Genomic DNA, 18,735 nt, shown 5'->3' with positions numbered 1-18,735 from the left:
TCAATTTCTGTAGACATATAGGAACTCAACATAATTGATGACTATTCAACTTCTATCTTAATTGTGGATGTTTGGTAGAATGGTATTAGTACAATGAAAGTTGGCTTTTATCAGTTTCGTGTTATTCGATTAATATCATCACTGTCACATGCTAAAGGTAATAACAATGGTTATAGAAGGAAGTAATAATGAAGCTGTGATCTCATGAGTGTTTTATTATTGATAAATTGAAGTGTTAGTTAAGTGGTTAATTAAGTAGTTAATTATAGTTAATATTTAATCAACAATTTTAAGTGTTATTATCTTAACATTGAGAAGTAGTCATACATTGGTGAGTGAGTTAAATTAGACAATAAATTAGTCTGAGTCTCTGAGGGAACGAACTAGAAAGTATTCTATATTACTTACGAACGCGTATACTTGCGTGAATATTAGTGCGTGATTTCGCCCTAACAAGTTTTTGGCGCCACTGCCGGGGACTCGGCGTATTTGTTTAGTTTATGTACTTACCATCATTGGTCATTAGGACTCAGTGATTAGGACGTAGTAGTTAATTACTCTTTTCGGTTGTGTTTCAGGTACTTTAGCAAACGTTTATGCAAACTCGTTCTCGTGCTCGCAAGAGGACCTTAGATACAGCTGAGGAGAAAGACGAAGTTCTTGATACACCGGAGAAGTTAGATTTTGAGGATTCGGATTCAGGAACTGAGCAGAAAGAACCAGTAAACATGGGAGATCGTATTGTTCAAGCTGATCCAGCTCTTATGGATTTTTCTCGGCCTAAAATTGATGACATTCAGCCAAGCATCCTTCATCCGGCTATTCAAGCTAACACCTTTGAGATCAAGCCGGGCACTATTCAGATGGTATAGAATTCTGTTTCTTTTGGAGGAGCGGCAACTGAAGACCCCAACATGCACATAAGGAATTTTGTCGAGATCTGCAGCACTTTTAAGTATAATGGCGTGACTGATGAGGCTATCAAGTTGAGGCTTTTCCCATTCTCACTGAGGGATAAAGCTAAAGACTGGTTACATTCTGAACCAGCTGGGTCAATCACTACGTGGCAAGATCTTGTGCAAAAGTTTCTGGTGAAGTTTTATCCAATGGCAAAGACTGCTGCTATGAGGAGTGCTCTTACTCAATTTGCGCAGCAACCTACAGAATTTATGTGCGAGGCTTGGGAATGCTACAAGGAAATGTTGAGAAAATGTCCACATCATGGAATGCCGGATTGGATGGTAATCACTGGTTTTTATAATGGTTTGGGGGCCCAATCTCGGCCCATGCTCGATGCAGCAGATGGAGGCGCCTTATGGGCTAAAAGCTATACTGAGGCGTATAATCTTATCGAGACGATGGCTGCAACAATGGTGCAAGGAATGGTGAAGCTTCCTGGATCTTTCAGTTTTGGTGGTAACTTTTGCTGCAGAACAGCGCTGCATTCTTCCGTGAGAGCAACGGTTTCAAGGTCATCCAGTTTCACCTTCCTTGAAAGAATAGTCTTCATAAACTTTGCATAACTAGGCATTTGTTCCAGAGCCTCAGCGAAAGGTATATTGATGTGAAGTTTCTTGAACACCTCCAGAAACTTCCCGAACTGTCTATCCAGCTTTTGTTGCTGCAATCTCTTAGGAAAAGGTGGTGGAGGATAGAGCTGTTTCTCCCCTGTATTAGCCTCAGGCAGAGTGTGTTCAACAGTAGTCTTCCTTGGTTCCGCCGCTTCTCCTTTTGCTTAGATTCTTCATCCCTAACTTCAGCTTCGACTTCTTTTGCCTTTTCAGCATCAGCTACTTTTCCAGACCTTAAGGTAATAGCCTTGACTTGCTCTTTGGCTTCCTTCCTGCCTGGTACTTCCGTGTCACTGGGAAGAGTGCCAGGTTGATGATTGAGCACTACATTGGCTAATTGACCGATTTGATTTTCCAAGGTCTTGATAGAAACCACCTGACTCTTGCACAACAGCTTAAGTTCCTCAAAATCAGCACTAGTAGGTGCAGCTGCACTTCCCTGTTGAGGATATGATTGCCTTGTAGCATACTGCTGTGGTTGCTGGAATCCAGGTGGGTTAAACTGTTTACTTACTCCTTGCTGATATGGTGGCTGAATAGCATTCTGATTATTCCCCCAGCTGAAATTTGGATGATTTCTGTTGTTAGGATGATAGGTCACTGGCACAGGCTGCTGTTGTCGCTGATAATTATTCACATACTGAACAGATTCATTGACAAGAGAACACTGATCCGTAGCATGAGAACCTGCACAAAGCTCACAAACCATAGCTATTTGATTAACTCCATACGTAGCCAGAGAATCAACCTTCATTGATAGCGCTTGGAGCTGGGCTGCAATAGCGGTGGCTGCATCAACTTCCAGAATACCTGCTACCTTGCCTGACGTCATCCTCTGAGTTGGGTTTTGATGCTCAGTATAGGAGGCTTTCACGGCGGCTGGATGCCATGTATGAGACGCAGAGCAGGTTTGCTCAGGAGCTCACTCTTGCGTTAGGGACTGCTTTTCGAGGCCTTGGAGCTGATATCCAGTGGCCAGTTTTTGGTGAGGACTCTGCATACCCGCCGCCTGATACTCCACCCACTGAGGGTGATGATGATGATGACTCCGAGTAGGTATACCCTGTGTTCCTTTCTACTACCTTCACTGGGGACAGTGAAGATTTTAAGTTTGGGGGTGGTAGTTAAGGAATATTTTGTGTGTGTCATATAGCTGCATATTCATGATAGTTAGTTCATATAGTTGCATAATTTTTGCCATATAGTTTTTATATATATATAGCTTTATTTGTTTGTCATATCATATAGCTCATGCATATACCATGATCCCTTTTGCAATGATTTATCGACTGAATTGTGATATTGATGCGAGTGTAGTGATAGCATTAAAGTGATATTAAGTTGTGTAGGTTGATATGCATGCTAGAAGCACTTGTATTGTCACTAAGTCTTAGAGAATGCTTAAGGACTAGATTGTTGTTATGATCTGATTATTTTCGAGGATAATCTATTTATTATGCTTAGAATTTGATAATAGGTTCTTAGTGGTAAAGGCATGAAAAAGAAAAAAAAAAGGAGTAAAAATGGAATTTGTTGCTAGTTGTGGCTAGGCGTCAAATGGCTAGTAGCCGGCTCGCATGTTATGCGAGTAGTCTAGGGTTGAGCAAGATGGAGCGAAACGCACTTGCTCAGAGTTATTAAAAAAAAAAAAAAAATTTTGCATAATTGATCAAGAGTGGGCTCTTTGTTATTCGAGTTATTAAGTTCTTAGGGGACTTTGTGCCTAGTGACCTAAGGCTTTTAGAGTCTGGGATCCGCTAACCTAACGCTCGTTACATGGATACCATTGTATAAGTCTTTTGTGGATCTCACTCATTGCACGGTCAAATAAGCATTTGAGTTGTAAATAAAAGCACGATTCCGTAGTAAGCTCCAGAGTTCTTGTAGTGTTGTATATCACTTTGTGCCTAGAATTTTTATTCTTTGTATAATCGTAGGATTGTCTTGAGGATAGTCTAGTCATAGTAATTGGTCTAGTTCCAAAGCATATCTGTTAAGCATTTGCACACACCACGTTTCTGGCGGTATGTCCGTTTGCATGAGTTTATTGATCTTTAGTGTCTAACTGCATTCGTTGAGACGTGGCAATTTGGTTGGTTAATTGTAGTAAAGGGGATCGTTGCATTTTCATATAGATTGCATTCATGCATATTTTTATTTGTTTTTGAGTCTGTGACGCTTGAGGACAAGCATCGATTTAAGTTTGGGGGTGTAATAAGTGGCATTTTATACCACTTAGAACGTCTTAAAATGGCTTAAATTGGTGTCTTGAAATCAAGTATTTTGTGTATTTGATGTGTTTTTCTAGTGTTTATGCATTTCAGGGTATTAGTTGCATTTCGGAGAAGGAATCATCAAGAATAAGCCTTGGCATGTGTTCACCATTGCGAGAGGAAAAGAACGGGCAGATTACGGCGAAGAAACGGAGCAAACCTGGAAATTTTCCAGTAGGGTCCTGCGCGCCCGCGCAGCAATGCTGAGCGGCCGCGCAGCAGCCTTGCGCGCCCGCGCAGAAATGCTGAGCGGCCGCGCAGGGTCGGGGAAAAAGATATATTATTTTAGACTTCTACTTCTGTTTGGCTTCCAACTTCTATGTAATCTGAGTTTTTTGGGACTATTATATAGGTAGATTTGAGACGTTTTTCATAGAGTATAAAGAGGAAATTATGTTTTAGATTGTGTTTTGCAAGAAGCGAAGGAGATAAGGAAGAAGACCGATTTAGCACACAGCAGCGAAGAGGAAGCATATATTCTTGTGATTCTTGTTTCGTTGTAACGTTGGATGCTAGTTTTCTTGCTTTGACTTATTTACTCTTGTGACGTACTCTGTTTTAATATAATCAGTTTAGTTGTTATTTTCTTGTGTTTGTTTATCATGATTTCATATGAACCCATGATGGCGATAAGTTCTATTATGGGCTAATCGTGATCATGGGGTTGCAACGGATTTATTATAGAATTCTTTAGTTAATTGTTTAATACTTTAGTAAGTGATGATTGCATGATATCTAGTATTGGTTGTGCGTATTCGTCTTATGTGCGTCGCGAACATATAAGATAGGGTGTTAATCTCTTGTGAAGCGACGGTGGATCTTGAGATTTAGAACTTGCCATGCTAGCATAGGTTCATGTACGTTGTGCATGATTAGTGGGTAACTCTAACAGTTTTATTTGCCCTATATAATCAAAAAGGAATAACTTGTGCTTAAATCGTTGTGTTGTCAATTTCTGTAGACATATAGGAACTCAACATAATTGATGACTATTCAACTTCTATCTTAATTGTGGATGTTTGGTAGAATGGTATTAGTACAATGAAAGTTGGCTTTTATCAGTTTCGTGTTATTCGATTAATATCATCACTGTCACATGCTAAAGGTAATAACAATAGTTATAGAAGGAAGTAATAATGAAGTTGTGATCTCATGAGTGTTTTATTATTGATAAATTGAAGTGTTAGTTAAGTGGTTAATTAAGTAGTTAATTATAGTTAATATTTAATCAACAATTTTAAGTGTTATTATCTTAACATTGAGAAGTAGTCATACATTGGTGAGTGAGTTAAATTAGACAATAAATTAGTCTGAGTCTCTGAGGGAACGAACTAGAAAGTATTCTATATTACTTGCGAACGCGTATACTTGCGTGAATATTAGTGCGTGATTTCGCCCTAACAAGTTTTTGGCGCCGCTGCCGGGGACTCGGCGTATTTGTTTAGTTTATGTACTTACCATCATTGGTCATTAGGACTCAGTGATTAGGACGTAGTAGTTAATTACTCTTTTCGGTTGTGTTTCAGGTACTTTAGCAAACGTTTATGCAAACTCGTTCTCGTGCTCGCAAGAGGACCTTAGATACAGCTGAGGAGAAAGACGAAGTTCTTGATACACCGGAGAAGTTATATTTTGAGGATTCGGATTCAGGAACTGAGCAGAAAGAACCAGTAAATATGGGAGATCATATTGTTCAAGCTGATCCAGCTCTTATGGATTTTTCTCGGCCTAAAATTGATGACATTCAGCCAAGCATCCTTCATCCGGCTATTCAAGCTAACACCTTTGAGATCAAGCCGGGCACTATTCAGATGGTGCAGAATTCTGTTTCTTTTGGAGGAGCGGCAACTGAAGACCCCAACATGCACATAAGGAATTTTGTCGAGATCTGCAGCACTTTTAAGTATAATGGCGTGACTGATGAGGCTATCAAGTTGAGGCTTTTCCCATTCTCACTGAGGGATAAAGCTAAAGACTGGTTACATTCTGAACCAGCTGGGTCAATCACTACGTGGCAAGATCTTGTGCAAAAGTTTCTGGTGAAGTTTTATCCAATGGAAAAGACTGCTGCTATGAGGAGTGCTCTTACTCAAATTGCGCAGCAACCTACAGAATCTATGTGCGAGGCTTGGGAATGCTACAAGGAAATGTTGAGAAAATGTCCACATCATGGAATGCCGGATTGGATGGTAATCACTGGTTTTTATAATGGTTTGGGGGCCCAATCTCGGCCCATGCTCGATGCAGCAGCTGGAGGCGCCTTATGGGCTAAAAGCTATACTGAGGCGTATAATCTTATCGAGACGATGGTTGCAACAATGGTGCAAGGAATGGTGAAGCTTCCTGGATCTTTCAGTTTTGGTGGTAACTTTTGCTGCAGAACAGCGCTGCATTCTTCCGTGAGAGCAACGGTTTCAAGGTCATCCAGTTTCACCTTCCTTGAAAGAATAGTCTTCATAAACTTTGCATAACTAGGCATTTGTTCCAGAGCCTCAGCGAAAGGTATATTGATGTGAAGTTTCTTGAACACCTCCAGAAACTTCCCGAACTGTCTATCCAGCTTTTGTTGCTGCAATCTCTTAGGAAAAGGTGGTGGAGGATAGAGCTGTTTCTCCCCTGTATTAGCCTCAGGCAGAGTGTGTTCAACAGTAGTCTTCCTTGGTTCCGCCGCTTCTCCTTTTTCTTATATTCTTCATCCCTAACTTCAGCTTCGACTTCTTTTACCTTTTCAGCATCAGCTACTTTTCCAGACCTTAAGGTAATAGCCTTGACTTGCTCTTTGGCTTCCTTCCTGCCTGGTACTTCCGTGTCACTGGGAAGAGTGCCAGGTTGACGATTGAGCACTGCATTGGCTAATTGACCGATTTGATTTTCCAAGGTCTTGATAGAAACCGCCTGACTCTTGCACAACAGCTTAAGTTCCTCAAAATCAGCACTAGTAAGTGCAGCTGCACTTCCCTGTTGAGGATATGATTGCCTTGTAGCATACTGCTGTGGTTGCTGGAATCCAGGTGGGTTAAACTGTTTACTTACTCCTTGCTGATATGGTGGCTGAATAGCATTCTGATTATTCCCCCAGCTGAAATTTGGATGATTTCTGTTGTTAGGATGATAGGTCGCTGGCACAGGCTGCTGTTGTCGCTGATAATTATTCACATACTGAACAGATTCATTGACAAGAGAACACTGATCCGTAGCATGAGAACCTGCACAAAGCTCACAAACCATAGCTATTTGATTAACTCCATACGTAGCCATAGAATCAACCTTCATTGATAGCGCTTGGAGCTGGGCTGCAATAGCGGTGGCTGCATCAACTTCCAGAATACCTGCTACCTTGCCTGACGTCATCCTCTGAGTTGGGTTTTGATGCTCAGTATAGGAGGCTTTCACGGCGGATGGATGCCATGTATGAGACGCAGAGCAGGTTTGCTCAGGAGCTCACTCTTGCGTTAGGGACTGCTTTTCGAGGCCTTGGAGCTGATATCCAGTGGCCAGTTTTTGGTGAGGACTCTGCATACCCGCCGCCTGATACTCCACCCACTGAGGGTGATGATGATGATGACTCCGAGTAGGTATACCCTGTGTTCCTTTCTACTACCTTCACTGGGGACAGTGAAGATTTTAAGTTTGGGGGTGGTAGTTAAGGAATATTTTGTGTGTGTCATATAGCTGCATATTCATGATAGTTAGTTCATATAGTTGCATAATTTTTGCCATATAGTTTTTTTTATATATATAGCTTTATTTGTTTGTCATATCATATAGCTCATACATATACCATGATCCCTTTTGTAATGATTTATCGACTGAATTGTGATATTGATGCGAGTGTAGTGATAGCATTAAAGTGATATTAAGTTGTGTAGGTTGATATGCATGCTAGAAGCACTTGTATTGTCACTAAGTCTTAGAGAATGCTTAAGGACTAGATTGTTGTTATGATCTGATTATTTTCGAGGATAATCTATTTATTATGCTTAGAATTTGATAATAGGTTCTTAGTGGTAAAGGCATGAAAAAGAAAAAAAAAGGAGTAAAAATGGAATTTGTTGCTAGTTGTGGCTAGGCGTCAAATGGCTAGTAGCCGGCTCGCATGTTATGCGAGTAGTCTAGGGTTGAGCAAGATGGAGCGAAACACACTTGCTCAGAGTTATTAAAAAAAAAAAAAAATTTGCATAATTGATCAAGAGTGGGCTCTTTGTTATTCGAGTTATTAAGTTCTTAGGGGACTTTGTGCCTAGTGACCTAAGGCTTTTAGAGTCTGGGATCCGCTAACCTAACGCTCGTTACATGGATACCATTGTATAAGTCTTTTGTGGATCTCACTCATTGCACGGTCAAATAAGCATTTGAGTTGTAAATAAAAGCACGATTCCGTAGTAAGCTCCAGAGTTCTTGTAGTGTTGTATATCACTTTGTGCCTAGAATTTTTATTCTTTGTATAATCGTAGGATTGTCTTGAGGATAGTCTAGTCATAGTAATTGGTCTAGTTCCAAAGCATATCTGTTAAGCATTTGCACACACCACGTTTCTGGCGGTATGTCCGTTTGCATGAGTTTATTGATCTTTAGTGTCTAACTGCATTCGTTGAGACGTGGCAATTTGGTTGGTTAATTGTAGTAAGGGGGATCGTTGCATTTTCATATAGATTGCATTCATGCATATTTTTATTTGTTTTTGAGTCTGTGACGCTTGAGGACAAGCATCGATTTAAGTTTGGGGGTGTGATAAGTGGCATTTTATACCACTTAGAACGTCTTAAAATGGCTTAAATTGGTGTCTTGAAATCAAGTATTTTGTGTATTTGATGTGTTTTTCTAGTGTTTATGCATTTCAGGGTATTAGTTGTATTTCGGAGAAGGAATCATCAAGAATAAGCCTTGGCATGTGTTCACCATTGCGAGAGGAAAAGAACGGGCAGATTACGGCGAAGAAACGGAGCAAACCTGGAAATTTTCCAGTAGGGTCCTGCGCGCCCGCGCAGCAATGCTGAGCGGCCGCGCAGCAGCCTTGTGCGCCCGTGCAGAAATGCTGAGCGGCCGCGCAGGGTCGGGGAAAAAGATATATTATTTTAGACTTCTACTTCTGTTTGGCTTCCAACTTCTATGTAATCTGAGTTTTATGGGACTATTATATAGGTAGATTTGAGACATTTTTCATAGAGTATAAAGAGGAGATTATGTTTTAGATTGTGTTTTGCAAGAAGCGAAGGAGATAAGGAAGAAGACCGATTTAGCACACAGCAGCGAAGAGGAAGCATATATTCTTGTGATTCTTGTTTCGTTGTAACATTGGATGCTAGTTTTTCTTGCTTTGACTTATTTACTCTTGTGACGTACTCTGTTTTAATATAATCAGTTTAGTTGTTATTTTCTTGTGTTTGTTTATCATGATTTCATATGAACCCATGATGGCGATAAGTTCTATTATGGGCTAATCGTGATCATGGGGTTGCAACGGATTTATTATGGAATTCTTTAGTTAATTGTTTAATACTTTAGTATGTGATGATTGCATGATATCTAGTATTGGTTGTGCGTATTCGTCTTATGTGCGTCGCGAACATATAAGATAGGGTGTTAATCTCTTGTGAAGCGACGGTGGATCTTGAGATTTAGAACTTGCCATGCTAGCATAGGTTCATGTACGTTGTGCATGATTAGTGGGTAACTCTAACAGTTTTATTTGCCCTATGTAATCAAAAAGGAATAACTTGTGCTTAAATCGTTGTGTTGTCAATTTCTGTAGACATATAGGAACTCAACATAATTGATGACTATTCAACTTCTATCTTTATTGTGGATGTTTGGTAGAATGGTATTAGTACAATGAAAGTTGGCTTTTATCAGTTTCGTGTTATTCGATTAATATCATCACTGTCACATGCTAAAGGTAATAACAATGGTTATAGAAGGAAGTAATAATGAAGTTGTGATCTCATGAGTGTTTTATTATTGATAAATTGAAGTGTTAGTTAAGTGGTTAATTAAGTAGTTAATTATAGTTAATATTTAATCAACAATTTTAAGTGTTATTATCTTAACATTGAGAAGTAGTCATACATTGGTGAGTGAGTTAAATTAGACAATTAATTAGTCTGAGTCTCTGAGGGAACGAACTAGAAAGTATTCTATATTACTTGCGAACGCGTATACTTGCGTGAATATTAGTGCTTGATTTCGCCCTAATAGCTTCGCATAAGGAATTAGGGTGCTTCTTATATAGCACAGCAAGATAATCGCGTCTGCGTCAAGACAATTAAGGGAATAAAAAATTCGATATCCCCACCCATGAGCTTGGGCTCGTGGCAATAGTTTTGCCCTAAAGATTGGAGGCAATATTTGTATGGAGAGAAGTGCGAGATTTACCTAAGCCATAAGTGCTCTAGTACATTTTCACGCAGAAAAGAGCTCAACATGTGCCAAATGAGGTGGTTAGAGCTAATCAAGGATTACGATTATGAGATTCTTTATCATTCGGGGAAAGCCAATGTGGTGGCTAATGCCCTTAGTAAAAAGGAGAGACTCAAGATGATAATGTCTTTGAGAGAGTTTATAAGAGATTTTGAGAAAATGGAAATAGAAGTGAAGGTAACCGGAGCCGGTACCGAAAAGCTGTTTGAGATTGCAATACAGACCGAATTGTCGGAAAAGAACATATTGTGCCAGAAAAAGTGATGAATGAAGGCAGAGAGCCAACAAATAGATATGAGATTAATACCGAGAAAGATGATAAGGGAATAATGAGGTATCCCTATAGAATTTGGGTTCCAAATTTTCAAGAGCTTAAAGATGAGATCTTAGATGAAAGTCATAGTTCAAGGAATAAGATTAAGGGCAAACCCTGAATGTGATAGTCAGGGAGGACGCCATCAAGATAGAAGGAACCCATAACATAATGAAGTGGAAAATGAGGATTTTAACGTATAAGATAACCCCAAGTATGGGAGAAGGATGAAACATTTCATACTAAGGAAACAGAAAGTCGAGTAAGGAAAGGAGACCGAGACGGTACTCCTATACAGCAATTCATGGACCTGTCTAAAAAGAACTTAGACTGTTATCCCCAACCACCACCTTGAGGAAACAATGCGGTAGGAAATTCTTTCATGACCTTTAAGTCGCTAAGCTCTCAGAGTTCCAAGGAACAAGCTGACCCAGCCAAGGCAAGAGCCTGGCTAATGGAAATATAGGAATCATTTGAGATTCAAAATGATTGATGAACCACAAAAGACTGTTTTTGTCACTTACCCTCCTAAGAGAGAGACCACCCGCTGGTGAAAGACCAAGAAAGGCACGGAGCCAGAGGTTAGAATAAACTGATTTAAGTTCAGTCAATTGTTTTCGGGAAAGTAATTCCCAAAGATAAGGAGATAGTGTAAAAGCTTTAGAGCCAGAACAAAGGCAGACGAGTATGATGAATTATGAATCTAAGATGTAAAAGTTGTCAAGATTCGTTCTGAAGACACGAATCCAGAATGACGGGATGTTTGAAATCAATGCATATGTTGTGTTGGTTCATGAAATAATGATAAAAGAAAGGAATATAACGGCAATAGAGTTTGAGGAATGATAAGGGAGTTGGGTATGAGGAAACCCTAAAGACTCGTAGAAATAGAAATAGAAGAGTATGTAATCGTCAGGATGAGGGTGATTCACCATGAGTTAAAATTGATGGTTGATGTTACGACCGGCATTTTATGTAATATTATTTGTGAATTTCGTATAATATTAAGTCAAATGAAAATATATTCAATGATTGTACGTTTGTGTGAGTGAAAATTTCTGCATTATAAATTTGCTTTGGGTAGTATATGATTTTTCAAAGCAAGAGTTTATTTAATTTCTTTATTTTTGATTTATAAGGAATATTCTAAGCTTTGGAAAAATCTTCTTTTAAAAGGCATTTTGTTCACAAATTTTGAAAATGATTTTATGAAGTCTCTAAAAATACAAGTTAATTTATGGTATAAATTTTATAATTTTTGAACTTGTATTTTATTTTATAAAAATAAATCATTATAAATTTTAGTTGTCATATTTATCAAATTACATGAATAACCTTGCATGCAAACTCTCTTCTATTTAATCAAAGGGCAAAGAAGACATTCTCAACCCCACTAACTCACATTTTGCTAACCAATTTACCCCTTTACCCTTGCATGCAAATCTACCTAACTATATTGGAGGGTTACTCTTGTAAAATCTCAAACCCACTCACATTATAGTCAAATCAATGCATAAAACCAAGTCCAAGAAGTGATCATCACCTCACTTCACCACACCACTTCACTCTCTTCTCCCTCCCTCCTCCCTCACCTCTCGGTTTTTCCCCTCCCCTCTCGGCAACCACCAAAACCGAGCCCCATCCCTTTATTTCTTCAACTCTCACTCAAACAATCATCTTATATCCAATTAATTTTACTCCCTATATGTTATTCTTATATATATTTCAAAAGTTTAGAGTGAAAAACCTATGTTTTGACCTTGCATGGTGATGTTTTTGTTAAACTCAAAGTGAACCTCCTTGATTCTTGTGAATCTAAGGCTTTCACCATGAGATATAGTATCATAGGGTCAAGAATGGCTAGACATAAGAGTGTTACACTTATGAAATGTTGTTCTTACCCTAATCCATTCGGCCATGACTTGATAGGAGCCGAATGGATGGTGTTTTGTTGCCTTGTTACATTTTTGTGTATTTTGTGATGATAACGTGAATTTTATAGTAAAAGCTTGATAAAACCCTTTTGCATGCTAGTTGATCATTTAGTTGTAATCCATGTTAGGCTTGCATGTTGAATTATGATAAAAAATTATTTGGAAATCATGTTGCTTTGGCTTGAAAGATCCGAAAGCATGCATGCATGTAAATCACTTTTGATTTTTTTTGGAAGTTTTGATCATTTAGATTCATGTTGTTAGTGAGCCTTAATTTCAGTAGGAATAATGTATTAATATTGATTTATACTTCTTATTGCATGGTAATAATTCGTGGTTATCTATTATAAAAAAAAATATATATCTTGTTGCTTCAAGAGCATAAAGGTTTGTGATTTATACTTCTTATTCCATTCATATTGGAATTCTTTAAAATTAAAGTGAAGTCCCGGAAGTTCGAACAAATGATTTATCAAGGGTACCTCAGGGGATGAGGTAAGAATTTCTCGTCGGTTACTATATAGAGTCAATCTGGTGTCAAAAGCCCTGTAAATAGGGATAAAATAATAAGTGAAGGAAAACTTCAGAAATGGGGAATGAAAGAATAATGAAATAAAGAGTATTTTGGTACTGTGCACAAAAGCGGTTATGGAAAAAGAGAATGGAGATATAAGGTTACGCGTCGATTATCAGAAACTATAAGTTTGAAAATTAAGTGAACACAATGTACCAGGAGTATTGAGATAGTGTGATTGTATTTATTGATAACATCCTCATTCAAGGACTAAGGAAGACCAAATTGAATGCCCGAAGAAATGCTTGTGAAGAGTTGAAAAATAGCAACTGTAGTCTCAGCTTCAAAGATATGAATTCTGGTTATAATTGATTATGAGCTCCAGTGTGTGGTTAACTACCAAACAGGAAAGGTCCATTTAGGAACAGATGTTTCAAATAGAAAGAAAAGAATGAATACCATTAAGATTGTTGGGAAATGGTTAAAAGAATTGGAAAAGTTAGGAATTGAAGAATAGGTTTTGATCCGTCTTCTAGGTTATGCTGATACTTACTTTGTTGTTGAATATCAAAGGTGGTATTAATGCAGATGATTGATGTTGACTTCAGTATGGGACATTGTGAGCATCAAAGTTCGTATTGATATCTAATTTGATATGACAACAAATGAGTATTAGTACCAAGAGACCGGGTTTTGAATGAAGTTATGATTCATTCTGTTTCCAAATTAATATATTTCCTTTCAGATAGTAAGAGATTCTCGCTCAATGAATCTACTTGATAGTGATTGAAAAGAAATAGAAGTATGCTACCAAGTGGTGAGTAAATGCAATTGCCGAGATTTTTCTTTTAGTTTTTAAATAAATGTAGAACATTCCGAAGCATCAGGCGTCATAAGCTCAGGATATCAGGCGCAGACGGATAGAAATGCAAGAGACCGATTAAGGATTCTCGAATACGAATGGAACCGATCATAGGTCAGGCTAATTGAATAGAAGGAGACATGAAAAGTAGAATAGAACAGCCAGTGAAAATAGAAAGTTCATAAACACGAACAATTAGAATTAGAAAGAAGAGAGGGTTAGTGTAAATTAAGTTAGCCTTTCGAAATAGTGAGATCGATAGAACGATTGTGAATGAGTTGGTCTTGTTGTCATAGGTGTAACGAGTCCATAAGACAGTCATGTGTATATGACTACGAAGATTAATTTAGCTCCAAATGTATGAAGTAGAGATTGAGTTAGGAGCTGCATGAGCAACTGATAGATTTGATGACAGTAAAGGGTTGTTGAGAGGTGATTAAAGTAATGAGTTCCGATAAATTTTAAGGCACTTGAAAAATATCATGGTCTGTTCCTTAGCATGATTCTGAGGATAGAATCCTTTTAAGGGGGGAAGGATGTAACGTCTGGGAAATATTATGTAATTATTTTATCAATAAATAATTATTATGTGATTTTTTGTGTGAATTTTGGTGAATTATTGGATGATGGATAATAATATTTGGATATTTATTTCTGATAAAATTGAGATATTTTAATTTCCAATTATCCAGAATTAAATCTAGATAATTTTGGTATTTTTCTGGTAATTTTTGGACTATCATATGATTTTATAAGGATTTATAGAATTAATAATGATTATTCTCACATAATTATAAAATTAATTTTTAGAATTAGAAAATCGTCCCACTTCAATCGTTTTTGCGTTTTTACAACCCGAAACTCTTCCGAAAACTCCTTCATAACCTAATCTGATAATTCTGAACACTTTTCATGTTTTGACTTTTTCGATCCGGGGTACGGTTTGAACTGTACGAGTCCCGGTGTGAAATTTTCGATACGCAAATCATTTTATATATCGATAAAAATCCATATTCCCAAAATGCGAGATATTATTACCTCATTTCTGTATAAAGTGTTTTATAAAAGACTCTGTTTTGATAATTACCTAAATCGGGTATTAAAATTGTATCGTTATGCAGTTACTTAGCGGCTAAGTAACCTATTTTCGGATCCGATCTGTAAATATAATTATTGAAATAGTAAATAAATAAAATATGTGATGGTTCTGTCAGTTATGTGTTGCTGTGTTATCAATTGTTTGTGAATTGTTGGACACAAAGGTGAATTTTATAATTAATTATTGACCTGTATGAATTTAATTCCTTTTAAAATGATTTTATTGAATATTTATTCTCATAAATGCTAAAATTGCTCCTAAAATTATATTTGTTGTTTTATAATTTTATTTATTATTTTTAGGAATTTATAAAATTTTAAAATCAATATGTTATTCATTATTTATCTCTAAATAATTTTCTGAGTCCATTTAATTGTAAAATCAGTATTTAATTCCAGAATACTTCAAAAATCATGAAAATTTTATTTTATTAAGTTTGGAATATTTAAAGAATTTCAAAATTATATCGGAAATAATCTGGCTTTTATTTAACCACATGTGTATTTGTTAAATTAAAAAGAATACAGGTCCAATGCGCATTATAAAAATGATTTAAAAATCTTGTAAATTTAATTTTATTAACTCCTAATTATTTCGGGATTTTTAAATAAATTGTTTTCGTAAATTTTCGGATTATTTTACCCATTAAACGCTCGTTCAAGTTTAAATTTCGATACAAAAAGGGGTGATAACGGGATTAAAACAAAGTTAACAAATAAAGAAAAAAAATTAATATAAAACCTAATTTATTCCCCCCCCTGTTCGACACCACCGCCTCCTCTTTCTTCCCCGTCCGATCAATCTCTCTGAAATCTCTGTCTCTCTCGACTGTTTATCCCTCACCCTTTCTCTCTCGATTTTCTTCTCTCTCTATTCCTTCTTCTCCGTCGCTGCTGGGTTTCTGGCCGCCGCACCTCCTTTTTCCGGTTTCTTTCCGCCGCACCGACGAATTTTACCGCCGTCGGCGATGAGCCTCGGCGAGCCGACGGTGGGCGATGATGATTTTTATCTGAGTCCTACAAATAAAATGCAAAATACGAATGAAAATTATAAAATGCGAATTAAAACGAAAATGCGAGTATTAATTGATAATTGTTTTAATTGGTGTGTATGAATTTGCGAATTAATATTGTGAACTGAAATCGGTGGTTGGGAATTGAATTGTACTTGGTTTGAAATTGGTTGTGATTGATTTGACGTCAGGATGTTCGACGGGTAGACCGATAAACAAAGGAAACGCTGCCCGATTTTCGGGAAATTAATTCCAAAATTACGGGAACGTAACCTATAATTATCAGAGACGTCAAAAAATCATATACAATTATATTATATGAACTTGAATGCGATTGAGACAAGATAATTTATAGATAATCGATTACCCTGTTTTACGAAACGACGAGTAAACGTATTTTCTGAAAATAAATATCGAACCGAATTTCGAAGATGTGAATCATAATTGCTATGTGTATTTCGATAATGCATATAAATATGAATTCGGTGATAAAATCGTATGGGTAGAATATGATAACGATTTGATGTTAAGCTTAAGTGGTTATCTAAATTAGGGTATTTCAACCCTGTAGGTTTTAGACGGAAGACCCGAGATTTGACATCGGACTAGGAACGATCTAGTGATTAGACGTCGAGATCAACGAAGTTCCAACTGAAGGGTCTAAATGTTGGGATCATATCCAGAATAGGATAGTAGTTTAACGATAAAGCCAAATGATCAAAGTCGAACCAAAGTCGATAGCGGTTAAAGCTTATTGAGGCAAGTATTCTGTATTTTTCTTTTAAATACTGCAAGTATTCTGGATTTTCCTTTTAAATACTGCAAGTATTCTGGATTTTTCTTTTAAATACTGCAAGTATTCCAGAACATTCTTTTAAATACTTCAAGTATTCTTGAATTTTCTTTTAAATACTGCAAATATTTATTCGCTCCTATTCTAAGTTCAGAATAGTTAACTATTTTACATTTCGCTGCAATTACTCTGATTATGCACGTTCCTTTCATTATTTTTCCTATAATTCGATTGCTCTCGTGAGCAAATACCCATTCTTTCGGGTTATTTGCGAACCCTGAATTGGGATGTTTTGAATTCAAAATGATTTGACATCAAAACACTCTACGGGCTGGATAGTGATATTTTGGGGATTGAGTTTTACTTAATCCTGAGGACCGGGATGACTGGTGCCTCGAGATGGGCCGTAGTTCCTGGGGACCCGACTAGATCTAGATATTGAGATATAGATCTGCATTATATTCTGAATGATCAGTAAAATATAGATGCGAACTAGTGTCCAGTCTAATTTGTTGTTGATCGCCATTAACGATATTCTCTCTCGAAAGGGTTTTATGATTCCAAAACCGGACAAAACCGTGATTCAGGAGATGAATCGGGGCATCACTTGTCATTTTTGGATTTTAGTTAAAGGCTGGTGACAACCAACGTTTATTCGCTCACTCACTCAAAATAAATAGAATGATTTAAAATTGTTTTAAGATTTTGTCCGGAAGTTTTTCTTTTGATATTAATGCTTGAAACTCAAATTATATACTTGCTGGGCATTTTTGGCTCACTCTTGCTTTGTAAATTCTTATTTCTGCCAGAAACATATAAGGCTAAAAGTGAATAGCTTTGATAGACAACAGGAGTTAGAGAAATTTCTGCCGCGAGATGTTGAAGATGTTAGAGGAATGTGACAAGAGCATTAGTTCAAAGGTATTTATAATTGTATTCTAGTTATTGTGAGTTGTAAAGGGCTAGATTTTTGTTTCATACCATAACCTGTAAACGATCCGGATTCAAGGGGTTATTTATTTATTTCTTTATTTTATATAGTGATTGTTTAGTGACACCAAATCCTGACCCCAGATTTGGGTTGTTACAAGTTGGCATCAGAGCTGCATATTATTGGTCACTGAAATAATAATAGGTGAGAGTAAGATAGGAATGATAGGTCGTACATGATAGGAAAGACCCTAGGCATATTCAGGATAAATTGAGTTGGGTGTGAATTAGGGTTAGTAGATCCGAGATGGAGTTGCTAAGATAGGATCGTTGAGAAAGTGTAAGGCGAATATCATAACATTATAGGTATATTGAGTTCTCAGATCATACAATAATGAGGAATCGATGGATCGACGGAGACTGGGTATGTTACCCTACCTTTCATGTGGTTGGAAGGAAATACGGTTGATTTCGTGAGCACTTGTGTAAGGGAAGCTATGTGAGTGATGGTACAATTTAACTTAGGTATTAGGACGAGTTCCACGTCAAAGGCAACCATTTGAAAGAAGCTGATGAAGAGCTAACGTTGCGCGATTCGAAGGCACCGCCGTTGTGAGAGGATTCTTATCACTTATCGAGAGCTGCGCGAGGAATGATATCTACCTCACTAGGTATAGGTAAGAATAGCAAGAATGTGCGCCTTTATCTACAGACGGAACACCGAATCACATGCGTGGGTGTGAGCATAATGTCAAGGACGACGACAAGAATGTTAAAGATAGTACTAAATGTCAGCGTTGCGATAGAATTGCGAATAAATTGATTTACGACGGTGAATGAAGTTTCGGCGATTAATCAGTGCGAGCTAAATCCGAGGAAATGTGGAAGAGTTACCAAAGTGAAGAGACCCTTATATGGACATTCTTTTAAGTAGAAATTTCTTTGGTAAATCAGGAAAATAGCAAGTAACCTATATAGTAATGAAGACCAAATATTTGATTTCCAAATTTTAAAATG

General features: G+C 37.3%; 1 non-coding gene across 1 annotated transcript; it reads right to left on the bottom strand.

Moving 5' to 3' along the window:
• Positions 1-1,121: 1,121 nt before the first annotated feature.
• LOC141662732 (small nucleolar RNA R71) lies at positions 1,122-1,228 on the bottom strand. Its single transcript, XR_012550830.1, has one exon. It is a non-coding gene; the product is annotated as a small nucleolar RNA R71 (small nucleolar RNA).
• Between the last annotated feature and the right edge of the window lie 17,507 nt (positions 1,229-18,735).

The sequence above is a fragment of the Apium graveolens genome, chromosome 5 (assembly GCF_009905375.1).
Source record: "Apium graveolens cultivar Ventura chromosome 5, ASM990537v1, whole genome shotgun sequence".
NCBI lineage: Eukaryota > Viridiplantae > Streptophyta > Magnoliopsida > Apiales > Apiaceae > Apium > Apium graveolens.
The sequence above is the reverse complement of the archived record's forward strand: the minus strand, read 5'-3'. Positions and strand labels throughout refer to the sequence as shown.